The sequence below is a fragment of the Anolis carolinensis genome, chromosome 2 (assembly GCF_035594765.1).
Source record: "Anolis carolinensis isolate JA03-04 chromosome 2, rAnoCar3.1.pri, whole genome shotgun sequence".
Classification (NCBI taxonomy): Eukaryota; Metazoa; Chordata; class Lepidosauria; order Squamata; family Dactyloidae; genus Anolis; species Anolis carolinensis.
In genome coordinates this window covers 299829945-299844478 of record NC_085842.1, presented here as the reverse complement: position 1 = coordinate 299844478, position 14534 = coordinate 299829945, and positions in this window count along the sequence as shown.

Sequence of the window (14534 nt, the reverse complement as noted above, 5' to 3'; positions counted from 1 at the left end):
TACAGAAGTGGTTGGGCATTTTTGTCGAATAGAGAATATCTACATTCAAGTTCAGGGCTAAAGAGTGGATTTGCAGATGTGATACCATTGTGGATCCAACCAGTCCATCCTCCAGGAAATAATGCCCGGCTGCTCACTGGAGGGAAGGATATTAGAGGCAAAGCTGAAGTATTTTGGCCACATCATGAGGAGACAGGAAAGTTTGGAAAAGATCACGATGCTGGGGAAAATGGAAGGAAAAAGGAAGAGAGGCCGACCAAGGGCAAGATGAATGGACGGCATCCTTGAAGTGACTGGCTTGACCTTGAAGGAACTGGGGGCGGTGACGGCCGACAGGGAGTTCTGGCGTGGACTGGTCCATGAGGTCACGAAGAGTCAGAGATGACTAAACGATTGAGCAGCAACTCCAGATTAAAATCTTGGCCAATCTAATTTTTAAAACCATGTACGACTCATAAAACATGTACATGCAACAGAAACCATGACAAGATGAATAAGGAATTGCCATTGTATTCTTACGACAACTATTGTGATTTCATCTCTGTTTATCTAATACACAATGGAATTGGGGATCTGGCCCATATCAGGACTGCAGGTGCCAGTCAAGTAGGAGTTAATATATTATCTTGTTCCATTATTCCTGAGCAGAAGAGCAAAAGTGTGATTAGTATGCTGTGTCTGGGCATACAGCCAACCTGCTAAGAGCAGTTTCTGGGCCAAAATATGGCTTGACCTTAGTTCCTGGGCTTTGCTGCAAAAAGTTTTATCCTGTAATGGGAAAGTGAGACTAGAGGGCTGTGTTCCTTGCCATCGGCTCTTGGGAAATGTTCCATAACCATTTAGTTCCCTGGGTTTCTTTGGCTTAGCTCTTAGTAGCGATGTGAAGAAAAGTCCAACTAAGTGATGTAGGTTCTTTCCAGTGGGCAAGTGAGGCTTCAGAAGCTAACTGAACATTGTTATTGAAAAAGAATCTTGACTAACCTTTGATGTACAGCAGAGCTCCAGAGATTGCATTTTTTCGTGCAAATGACCTACAAACTGTTTTGAAATAACATACCCTCAAGCTGGCTTAAAATAGACTAAGTGCATCTTTGTCTCTGCAGTCCCACCCCCCTTGCCATTCTCTTTGTTTTACTTTTCACCTATGTGGTGAAAAGGGCCAGAAATCCCACTTTCCTCACCCACAGTTTCAGGTCAAATACTTCTTAAACTTGTTATTCTACATTTGTAACATGTCTATCATGTAAATGTCTAAAAGTGACTCTTAGAAAGTATTCTTGCCCAAGGGAATTTCAAATTGGCAAAAGGTATTAATGAGGATGATACATACAAAGTAGCAGGGGCTGCAGCTAAATAATTTTAGACCCAAATCAGGCAATAGCAACTGCATTGTCTATAGCTTTAAACAATACTTCCTCTGTACATGAGGCAGGGCAGTGTGGCCACCCAACCCCCCACTTCCCAAGCCTTAAAAATAAAGAAGAACTTACTGGGCCACCATTAGGCCTTTCCAGAGACCTTCTGGCACATAGAAAGGATGCGCCAGGAGGCGGGCATGGGGAGGAGCGATTCAGCTCCCTACCTCCTAGCGCATCATTTTGATGGTTCAGGGGATCTCTGGAAAGGTCTAATGGCAGCTCGGCAAGTTTTTCTTTATTTTAAGGCTTATGGGAGGGTGGGGCAGAAGGGGTTGGGCACCATCCTTGCTTCTCTGGGCTTTTGGAAGCCTGAAGAAGCAAGATGGGTGTAGGGACTGACCCCTGAGAGGACCCAGGAGGGAGTCCCCACAGGGCCCATATCCCATTAGACCTGGGTCTTTAAGGAAGGTTTTCCTGCTTTGTTCTGAATTCATCCTCTTTTGCCTGAGGCGTCATTTAGACGTCTCAGGTAAAGGTCCAACAAGGCCTGCATTTTGGGCCCTGTCTGGAAGGGCCCTATGTGAGCCTACTGGGAAGGCCAAGATTCTGTCCATCTCTCTGGATTAATTAAATACAAACTACTTTTGCATTTTGAAACCAATTTACAGCAATTGACATAAATTTAAGGCAAAGAGAGAAAGTGGAAGGACAGAGAAACTGGGGTGTTTAGAAAGCAATTTAAAAAGTGGGAATATTGAGAATTTATTGGGACTGCCCATACCTAGTTGGGTCAATTGAAGTTTATGCTATTTTCCCAATGTCCTTTTAATAAGCATTTATACACAATGGGTTAATAGAGTGATTGGCATCTAATCTAGTTTGGTCTAAGTAAAAGTTGGACTTAGGACATAGTCTAGTGAATTTATTTTGAGTGCAAATTAAGAATGTATTTTTTCAAAAATAAACCTATTTAATGCACTTGTCTTTAATAGATTAATTTCTCCTTTGGGCAATAGAAGGAGGGATCAATGTAGACCAGTTCTTTATTGCACAGGCTGCATTAATGCTCAGAATTTGCACATATTTTAAATCTTTCTAATGAGAAGGCAAAAATGTTCAGCTTCTTCCAATTTCATTACTGTATTCTTCCAACATCTTTGTTTAGAATAACGGTGACCCTGAAGGCTTTCCTATAATTAATTCTCATACATGAAATTTCCCTAATGTGATTATCTGTTCCTGCAGTAATGAGGTTTCATCTGTCTGGCAAATTTGCATGTCATCTTTCTCTCCTTCGTGCTTCTGCTGTTTCCAAGTATTGAAAAAATATCATATTTAATCAGAAGCAGTCCCTTAACCCCAAAGGGTCAGTAGTTAACAACTATCATCCACTTTAAATACTCCATCAAAGGAATGGACACCTGTGATTCCCTAAGTACCCTAAAGGTACCAGGTCCAATCTAATCTTGGAAACTATACTGGGTCAGCCCTGGTTAGTAATTGGATAGGATATCATAAACAAATACCATGTACTGTAGACTATATTTGTTATGCCCTAAAGTTTTTTTTCTGGTCTAGCACGATAACATCAATCTCTCTTTAAATTGCCATAATGCTCATGTGAATGAGACAGAGCCAGATGTAAGACTGGATACAGCACAACCATACCCTCCAAAATTTCATAGATGAAAACCTGAACACATCTCGCTAAACAACATCAGGATGTGAGCAAGATGGCAAAATTACTAACAAGGAAGAATGTACAGTTGATCCTCCATGTCCATGGGTATAAATTCCACCAACTACAGTTCAAAAATATCCAAATAATTTCCAAAAGCAAACCTTGATTTTGCCACTCACTAAGCATGATGCTGATGTGTAAGCATATTCCAATATGGCCTTTCTACACTTGATAGATCCTCAGGTTCCCTCTGGCACATGATGGAATTGTTCATCATTTTATATAAGGGGTGTAATTTTAGTATGTTATACATTGTGACTTAAACATCCATGCATTTTGGTACCCATAGGAGGGTGTGTTGGAACAAAGCCCCAGTGGAAACGAAGGGCCCACAATACAACCTAGAAGAAGATTCATTGCTGAAACCTGAGTTCAAAGTAGAAATATGTCCTTCATTAACTCAACAGGAGAGAGACGAGAGAAGGGGATGGAAACTTGCCCTTCCTACTACATTAAGGCCAAAACAAACTGTTACAGTCTTTCCTATTCTCCATGTTCATTCTCATTAGTTTTTGTCATCCTGACACACTCGACCATATATTTACTGGTTTTCATCTGTGAAATTTGAATGATACATTTGTCACATATAAACTCTCATCCCCAGCAGATGTTGTGGTGATGTGGAAAGAACTGGGGATGGAACATATAGTGATAGGTAGCCCATTGATGCCCAAATAAATCTTCAATTACACAGACTTGAATTTCTGGGATGGAACATTCTGAAAACTGAAAATCAAGTGTGAAATTTCAGTGGAAGTCCTATAAATAATACCACCTCCCAGCAGTAAAGAACTGGTAGGATCACAAACCTGCAAAGGTAATGGAAAATGAACACGCAAAGATACTGTGGGACTTTTGAATCCAGACTGACAACGTTCTGGAACACAACACGCCAGACATCACAGTTGTGAAAAAGAAAAAGGGTTGGATTATTGATGTCGCCATCCCAGGTGACAGTCGGATTGATGAAAAAACAACAGGAAAAACTCAGCCTCAAGATTGAACTTCAAAGACTCTGGCAGAAACCAGTACAGGTGGTCCCGGTGCTGATCTCAACTGGCATTTGGAAACAATACACATTGACAAAATTATGATCTGCCAACTGCAAAAGCCCACCTTACTGGGATCTGCGCGCATCATCCAAAAATACATCACACAGTCCTAAGCACTTGGGAAGTGTTCGACTTGTGATTTTGTGATACGAAATCCAGCATATCTATCTTGTTTGCTGTGTCATACTATGTAGTTGTGTCAATAATAATAATAATAATAATAATAATAATAATAATAATAAAAACCTTTATTTATATACCACTAGACCTTCTCGAGAGGACTCAGGGAGGTTTCCAGCATGTACAAAACAGTCCACCATCAAAACAACATACAATAGCATGAAAAAACAAACATAATAAAAACAATATCATAAAACAGCAGTAAAAAACCATTCAATCTAAAATTGCACGGGAAAGGGCTAAACATCCATTCAGTCTACTCACCAATTAACCTTTAGAAGAGAACCTAAAGGGCTTGTTTCTTGAGGCTACAGATATTAAAAACAGAAGCATTTTGGGGGAGGAAACAAATGGAACCAATCACTGATGGAAGAGCTGAAGCCAATGATCTTAAAAACATTGGGGACAGTATGTATAATGCAAGTCATTTTAAATGCACACCAATGGCAATGGCAGCACATCTTCCTTAAAGTTATATATGAATTTGTGGTATGTGTGACCTTTAATGCACGAAGTTCATTTATCATGACCTTGCATTTATTTGTTTTTGAGGTTAGTTGGATTGTGTCAAATTGTTTTCAAGATGCTGAGTACAGATTCCTCATATTTTTAAGAGCAACATAACCTTTATGTCTTCCTTTATTTAGCAATTTATTAGTGCAGAGGCAGTCTAAGATTCTGAGGTATTTATGTTTTGTAATACTAAAACACCAGCAAGGGAGTATAAGATATACACACATATAGTATGTACAATGGTACTCACTATCTGTTGGGGTTTGGTTCCAGGACACCCCAAGGATAAAAAAAAAACTCCCAAGAATGCTCACGTCTGATTATATACAATGATGTGGTAAAATGGTGTTTCTTATATTAAATGGTTGAATCCATGAATACAGAATCATGACTACAGATGGCCAAATGTAATAGGTTCAAGGGCATAAATATACAGTAAACCACAATGATACCATTATCATGCCACCTCATCACATGAAGAAAATTCCGTGTCCTATAATGCTGCCAGGACACTTCCTCCATGGAGCCTGCCGGATGCCATCACACAACATAAGGCAAATTCTGGCAGGGGTCCATAGAAGAAGTGTCCTGGCAGCATGCAAAAACACTTCCCTGGGAACATGGGAGGCTTCCCATGTTCCATAGAGAAGAACGGGGGAATGCTAGGTGGGAAAGTTTTCCCACGTGGGATGAGGTAAGAGGTGCAGTAGGTGATGTGGGGTGCAGGACAATGATTTCCTTCCACTACCCCACAGATTCCCTATGCTGTGTGGTGAATACCCTTGCTGCCCCACAGCATCAAATACATTAAAAGTTGACAGAAAACAAAGAAAAAAGAAAAAGAGAGAAAAATAAAAAAGAAACCAGAAAAGGGAAAGAAAAAGCAGAAAAATATGACCTCATGTCTTCTTTTCAGCAGCTATTTAAATATATAATCAATTTATGCTTTCTTATCTAGTAGTTAACATATCTTTTCTATAAAATCAATCTACTAATATGCAAGATCAATTTTTGTCAAAACATCTAGTTATTTTATACAAAAAGTCAATAAAAGATTAGTAATTTTATCATATCACACTGTTACTCTTAATAATCTTTATCAGCAAACATACTTAATCAAAGATTTATTCTAGTTTACCTCATCCAGATTTATAGGTTATCAGGATGTGCAATCGATCCTAATAAAAATACCACAGATAATACATTTTTCTTCTTCATAATAAGGCAGCCCTCTTATATTTTCTAACCTAGCTAATACCTCTTCTCATTATTTATTGTTCCAGCATAGCTACCAAACAAATTTGTGTGTGTGTGTGTGTGTGTGTATAATACACATTTAAATCTCACACAAAGTTCTCTCCCATATCTGAGCCACAGTATTAAAAAAGATTTGAAATAAATTACCCCATACTTCATGTCCATCCAGATCTTGAACACCCTGTGCATTTTCATTTCTTGTTCGACTCACTGTGCAGGATACCTCCCCTTCTCCATTCTTTCCCCCTTTCTTATTTCTCTAACCCCTGAGATCACAATTTCTTCTCTGATGTAAACACCTTTGGTCTCAACAGAGTTATCCCGAAATACACTCTTCTCTCTAATGTTAAATCCCTTGATCTCAGCAGGATGCTCCAATTTTCGTCCAGAATCCCACACTGGCCATCTTGTTTCTCTGAAAGTATTGATCTGTTCCAGTGTATCCTAAATTCATCCTTCTGGTTGAAGATTCCAACTGTATACAGGCTGAATGTCCTTTATTCCAAAATAGTAGCATCCAGAAGTGTTCTGTATTTCAGACTTCTAGGGCATTTTGAAATACTTACATATACAAAATGAGAAAGGGAATGGAACCCAAATCTAAACACAAAATTCCTTTTTTGTTTCATATACTTCTAACACACACAAATTTAAGGTAATTTTAAATATAATATTTTAACAATATTTTTCATGAAACAATGTTTGTATACACTGAACTAGAAAGGTGTCCCTATCTCAGCCAGCCATATGCATAATTTTGGAGTATTTTGGGTTTGGGAATTCTGGATAAGGGAAGCTCAACCTGTACACCCCAGATTCCTCCAAAGCTTCCTTATTTTTATCAGCATCTGGTTGACTTGCTTTCCCAGCAGCTTTATATATTTCTTCAAGAAGTTTTTAGACATCTGAACAATCCTCCTCCATGCAAGTTTCATTCTTTTAAATGTTGTCATCTTTAATATCTAGCTAATTAATCAAATAGTTCATTTCACTCTGAAAATTCACCAAGATAATTTTTTATCAGTTATCAGCAAGTACAATGTATTCTTTCATCAAAGACAATGGGAGCATTTACACTGACACTACAATGCAGCTTGGAATAATTTAAGAATGAACTGGATTTGTTGTGTGGGTGATTATATTGACAGCTCTGGAACAAGTTTGTAGTCATGAAAATGATTACATTGACCCTGAAACCTGGCCTCAAACTGCTCTGTGGTATGTTTTTCCCCCATTTCCTGGAAAAATACACATCAGTGCTCTAGAGGCAATGGACATTAAAATAAAGGGTGGTAGACAACAGTGAGGCCATCACCCATCCCGGGGGGTAAGTTAGCCCCCTGCTAACCAGACATGTCCTTGGAGTGTTTTTGGCAGCCCCTTACCCACGTTCTGAATCAGCAAGGACAAGTGTCTACAATGTGCTTCACATTCTGTGGAGCCAATTTCATCCTGGGCTCTACAATATATTGGGATCTGCTGTGGTACATTAAAAGGCTTAACTCAGATTTTCCTGTGACTTTCTTTAATGTCCTGTATACCCTTTAATCCATGTTGTGGGACACATTGCCAGCATGCATTCTGTGACCACTTCAGTTCAAGTTGTCATGGAACTATGTCAGTATAGAAGGGGTCAATATTTTTCCCATCAGGTGTCTGTCTTTAAAAATAATCCACCTTATTTCTTTGTTTCCACCAAAGAAATAAAGAACGTTTTATATTTCATAATTTATTGTTGTTAAGCTCTTCACCTCACCATCCCAATAAGCTTTCTGCATGATATGATCATAAAATAGTCCTAACATTCTCTCTTCCTAATTCTTTTTTTCAAATAAGTTTTATTAAACATTTGCTCATGGAAGTAGTTGGGCTTTTGTCCAGTGTGAAATGGTTGAATTCTGTTCAGGATTGCAGAAGTGGAGTTGTGGATGTGATTGCATTGTGCATGCATAATTGTGCATATGTATGTGCCTTTAAGCCACCTGTTGACTTACAGCAACCCTGTAAATGTCATGGCATTATCTTAGGCAAGTAATACTCAGATATTTTGTCAGTTCCTTCCTCTGGATCTTCAGCACCCGATATTCATTGGTGGTCTTCCATCCAAGTATTAATAATATTGGGACAGACCCTGATTAGCTTCCAAGATCACATGGCATCTGGTACCTTTAGTGTGTTTAGGCAGATTCATTGCATAATTCCATCAGCGTAATACTTCATTCCATCTCCTTAAAATAGGATTTAAATGTTTATTATCTTTATATTTTTGAAAGAGTATATTCATGGTAGATGACACTTTCTGATTTGTAGGCCAGGTTCCTAATAATTGTGTCCTTTCCATTAAACTTCGTCTCTAGCACAAGGAAGATTAACAGCAGTAGCAGCATCAAGTTGTGACACTATTACCCCTTCTTAATAAATTCCCAGATACTGAAATTTCTTAACAATATGATCTCTGTTTAAAAGAGAAGATTTTTTTTTGCTCCCAATTAATTCATTATGGCTTCCTGCCAACATATTAATGTGTAAATTCATCTTTATAATTCTGCTTCTGAGACCTGGCTAGGTAATGTTGAAACAATAATTATAATAAATGTGTTGAACCAAAGTGGATGATGATCTCTTAAAATTACCCTTTAAATCTTTTGTCACCATGGTGCAATAATATAGTTCCATAGAGAACTTTGGGACCCAAAAGTGAGAACTGTTTTTGAATCGTTCCTGGCATGTCGTTCAGTAAAAAATGTCATTCATTAAAGAAAAAGAGTGAAAAAAGACAAAATGTTTGCCTTGCTGATTAATAGTACAAATGTATTAGCAGTGATTATCAGGTAATTAGATCAATTAATATAATAGCATATATGCTTGGATATTTATCAGAACATGGTGAATGATAAAGGAATTTAATTCCACTCCACATTAGCAAACATTTAAGTAAAGTACATCTTATAGATAAAGAGAAAGATAGCGTAAAAAGAACTACACTGAGATGAGAACCATCTGCCAGGGGTTGACAGAAGTGTTAATGGAGCAAAATAAAGTGAAATGAGAATAAAAGCACTAGTGGAACACTGATGGTAGGCAAAGCCCTAAGGTCAAGACAGGATGTTCACTTGTCATTGTCTGCAGCTGTTGCATTGGAAATGCAGGTAGTGTATCTAGAGGCCACATCTAGTCCAATCCCCTGCCATGCAGGAACACATAATCAAAGCTTAGTTGAGAGATGACCAGCCTTTGTTTAAAAACCTCCAGAAAAGGACACTCTATCATACACTGAGGCAGCAAATTCTACTGTTGAATAGTTCTTACCAACTGGAAGTGTATCCAAATATTTAGGTGGAATCTCTTTATGTTTTATAATAATACATACATATAAGATAATATATTTAATCTTTATGTGCAAGTTAGAACTGTGTTTAGAGGGTTATGTATATTGTCCCTTTACTGTCCTTGATATTAGGAGATCTTAAATCTGCTTTTCTCCCTATGGGCATAAATGCTAATCTTAAACAGGATATTCATTTTTCCTTCATAATTATTCTGGTTAATTGCAAGACTTTTTCTAAGATCAATAAGAAAAACTTAGTGACTGATTTAGAAAGGCATTTTTAATAAGGGGAGAAGGAGGGACTTTAGCAAGTAAAATTTGCAAACTGTGTTACCTTAACATATGGCCAAGTGTCCCAGCAATTAAACTACAGTAGAATCTCACTTATCCAACGTTCTGGATTATCCAACGCATTTTTGTAGTCAATGTTTTCAATACATTGTGATATTTTGGTGCTAAATTCGCAAATACAGTAATTACTACATAGCATTACTGCATATTGAACTACTTTTTCTGTCAAATTTGTTGTATAACATGATGTTTTGGTGCTTAATTTGTAAAATCATAACCTAATTTGATGTTTAATAGGCTTTTCCTTAATCCCTCCTTATTATCCAACATATTTGCTTATCCAACATTCTGCCGGCCTGTTTATGTTGGATAAGTGAGACTCTACTGTAGTTCTGTTTCATTGAGTTTTTTTTTTAACTTAGAGCATATCAGTTAAAATAGAATTCTGTACATGATGGTAGCTGTTCAATCATTGTTTTTGTGCAAGAAAGAATGCTATGAAATAAAGTAAATATGCGTACAAAACAAAACAAAATAAATCTATATGATGGCAAGCAGAGCGAGAATGGACATGGACAAAGCGCAGAACTGATCAATGAACTGAACACTGGACTCTTGCTTATAATGTCAAAAGATGGACCAGAGCTAAGCTTTTGCTGGAACTTCTACAAGTCTGCTCAATAGCCCACCTGATTGTGCTCAACTGGCCAGTTTATCCTGCGTTTCATGGAGCTTATGCAAACTGGGTTTCTGGGAAGACAGCCCCTCTCCCATTATCCTTGTCACAAACTGCAAATGATTAACTGCTGGGCTGATTGTGAATATAAGTTGATTTGACCACAACAGTTATCTATATGGGGAATTAGGAAACATCTACTTTTCTAAATCATATTGGGCCAATTGTCAATTCTCAAATACAATCTCTTCCATTTTTATATGGATGGCATTAATTTGTAGTATTTATAAGTAGTTATCCCCTATCATTACTATTATTTTTAATATCTTTCAGTTGACAGAAACTACAGAACTATGGTGTTATTTGTGATCTGATATGTTGAATTTTCTTTGATTTCTTCTATTCTTTTGTTCTCCTACAATATTTTTATTAATAAGTACTTTCCTTGCAGAGTTTGTCTATAATATTAGCTGTAAAACCCACCCATTTCTATATCTTTTGCTTCTCCTTGAAATATTTTCCAATGTATTTGGACATCTACTTCCTTTTGTTTAAATTTCTAGTCTTGGTTGTTTTAGCAATTTGCCAGGTAATAGGAAATTTAGAAATTGACATTTATTTCAACTTTAGAAATACATCACAATTAGTAATGAGATGGAGCAACAGGAAATTAGATGAATCTCTCAGTAAATATAGGAAAACAAGTTCTTGCTTATTTTCCTCCTTTAAGATCAAAGTGAAGTTCAAGATCAGATACATCTCAATTTTCAAGTTGCTTTTCCCAAATGAGTGTAGCGTCTGAGCTACAACTGAACTTGTATGCTTGATGGGAAATTACAGTAACACAGGTTTCAGGAAAATGAAACTAATCAAGAGATGGGAAATGCAATGTTAGAGTTTTCCATTTGATTTTAACAGGTCTGCAGTCATGCATGACAACCTATTACAGAGAGGTCAGAAGCTGAAACTTTTTCATCCCATTGTGACAGCAAAACCACATAGCCAAGCTTTCACTAGACTGGGTTTCATGCATAAGATATCAATTTGACTAAAATAAAGTTCTGACCAGCAAAACCAAACTCATATACATGGGATATAAAAATCTCCTGTTTTTTCCAGAGCAATGCACTTGACCTAACACTGTCCCAAGACTTATTATTGTCTAATAGGAAAGAGAAGATGGCAACATCTCCTATTTCATGAACAGAGACCAAGTCTTAGTGCAACAATGCTGATGAGAAAACATTCTCCACCACATCGAAGGATAGAATGCTAACTTACGAGTTACAGGATAAGCTGCATGGCAGAAACTACTCTTCCCTTCGCTACAAGGAGTCAGAGAAAAAAGCCCTGTTAATCAGTAGCATAACAACATGAACAGAAGGGAAGATGGTGGTGGCCAGAATAAAAAGCCTCAGGATAGGGGGTGGGGAGAGAGATAACCTTTCTTTTTGAAAGGGAGAAATATTCTTGAGTGACAACAGCAGTAGAAGCCCACTGGTTCCATGCCAGTGTTTCCTGAATGCCTATTTCATGGAGGAATGATCTTCACAGTGTGGAAGTAATAAGTCAGGTGATTGTGTAATGCTGCTTCTACTACTTATCCCCTCGCAAAGCACCAAGAAAGAGCAGCTGCATGCATAATGTATCTCTGCACTTGTAGTATGTACCAGTAAGATTCCAGCCAAAGGGTCTGAGAAGACTGCAGATTTCCTACCATAAGTATCCATGGACTACAAATTCACATGGTCAGATGAAAAATAGTTTTTAAGATGCTGCAAGACTTTTGTTATTTTTACTGAAATGTTGCACTGAGGGCTGGTGACTTCCATATTAATCGGGTTCTGGGTTTCAGTCTGAACATCAAAGAAACAATCCAAGGAGCTATTCTGAACATATTTTGGGGAAAAGTTAAACAACTTGGACAGCTTTTCTAAGATTTGGACTAAACCTCAGTACAAATTCATTGCCAGCTATCCCAGAAAGTATAATTGTGAACATGAAAAGAACAGATGGATTCCTGACATGAATGAAAGGAATATTCAAAGATGAAGAGGGAGTGAGAAGGGGCTAGTGAAGTGTACAAGTCTCAGGCTTGTTGTTGTCCTTGAGTCTTCAAAAAGACCTGGAGGTCCCTTCATGTGCACAATGACAATATCTCCAGGATCTGTGGACAATGCCTGGGAAGTGCAGGAGGATGCTTGCATTGTCATGGACCAGCTATCGCAACATTAGCAGATGACAATCCTTTCCTACCTTTACCACCCCTTAGGCACTATATGGTTATGTTGGAGCTGCAATCCAATGTCTTCTCAGCATAGCACAAACATCTGCATGTAGGTCTATGCTAGAATGAGTTATATAGTCTTTTCTTGACTTACTGATGCTTCTCCTCATAGACATTCTATGCTTCATGGTAACCAGCCAGGATTGCAGAAGCTTCCAGATACATCTCTGTAGCCAGACACAAACTGGAAATGGAAATGTTTTTAACAGGATGCCACTCTGAGCCTGTACACTTTTTGACATGGAAAAAAAAATATACCGTGAGCTTGATGGGTTTGCAGTGGATTTGATGGAATTGTTTGTTGATGAGGGTGATTTGCACACTATTTGTGTTGTGACTGCGCCTTCGGGGATTATGGTTGATGGGGATGGAATTCGAAGGGGAAGAAAAAACCCTCGTGATGAGGGTTCACTGGAGGAGTTGCGCAGGAAGCGACTTAGAGAGCTATATGGGGGATCTTCTGAGGAAGATTCAGATGGGGAGATGGATGCTGAGGAACAGGTGGTGGCTGGGGAAGCGGGCACTGAATGGGCACAGCCACCGGAGATGTCTGGGGATTTGGGGTCTATGGATACTTCTGAACCTGGGGTTTCTGCAGGAGCTGATCCCAATTGGGATGCTTGGAGAAGGGAGGATGGTTCTTTAAGTGTTCATGGGGCTAAGTGTGGGCAGGATGATTGGGACTCCGACGAATTGCTAGGTACTCCAGATCCACGAGCTCTAGCTGTGTGGAGCTCAGACTCTGAGTAGATTTGGGACACCTGGTGTTTGGGTGTGAGTGTTTGGTCACCCAGGAGGAAGGGGAATAAAATGGGAATGTTTGGCCACTGCACTTTGCGTGTGGCAAGGTGTTGCTGAGGCGCCATTGGGATCTCTGTGTTTCCATGAAGACTGGACTTGGACTATGATTTGAATCTGCTGTTATCACCTAGCTTGGCTCTCGCTGTGTCTTATCGTGGACCTGTTTTGGATGACTGCACCCTCTTCAGACCTTAGATCGGAATTTGACCTTGCTACTGCCTTTGCCCTGTGATTGATGACTACTATCGGCTTTTGACTCCTGGCTTGCTCTTTGGACACCGCTGTTATCTCCTGACCTGTCCTTGGAATCCCGGATGACGTCTTTTCTCCATCCTTTTGGAGCCTTCGGCTTTATCCACATTGTGGAAGCAGTCTACTGCATTCTTAGTTTGTTTGTTTGTTTCCTGACCAGTTTGGTGTTTTCTTTTGGGAACTGTTCCTTTGAAAACTACAGAGCCGGCTGGCAGGGCTTGGACTCAGAAAGTGCAGTTTGCACTAAGTTTGTTTAGCTTTGTTTTTACCTGCTTGTGTTGCTGAATTATATTTTTGTTTGAACTGCTCTTGAAGCACTGATAGTGAAGTGTTTCAAGGTTTTTTCTGTGTTAACATTACTTTTTGGCTTATCTGCTGAATAAACTCTATTTTTGTTCGCTAATTGGCGTCTGACTCTTGACAATTTGAGTTCTGTACAAATGGATTTATTTGTGGACTACATTTCATGTGTGGCTACATTTGCATTTGTAGTGTCACTCCATTAATTTGTTCAAACACCTCCTTTGTGTCTTCTATGAGATGGAAACTTGCCAGTTCCTTATTGAGTTCCTGAAAGAACATGACAACATCAAAACACCCCTGCCAGGTGGATCCTGTCTTTTCTTAATACTTTAAATAATGTAAATGTTCTTTGGTCTGTGTAATGTCCTTATTGGCACATTTTTAAGAAGTCGGTATTTTGTCTTTATCTGTTCATTTAATACAGGTTAATTACGCATGATACTGCTGCTCTTCAGATTATTATTTGAAATCTTTCTTTTTTAATACGCATACTGT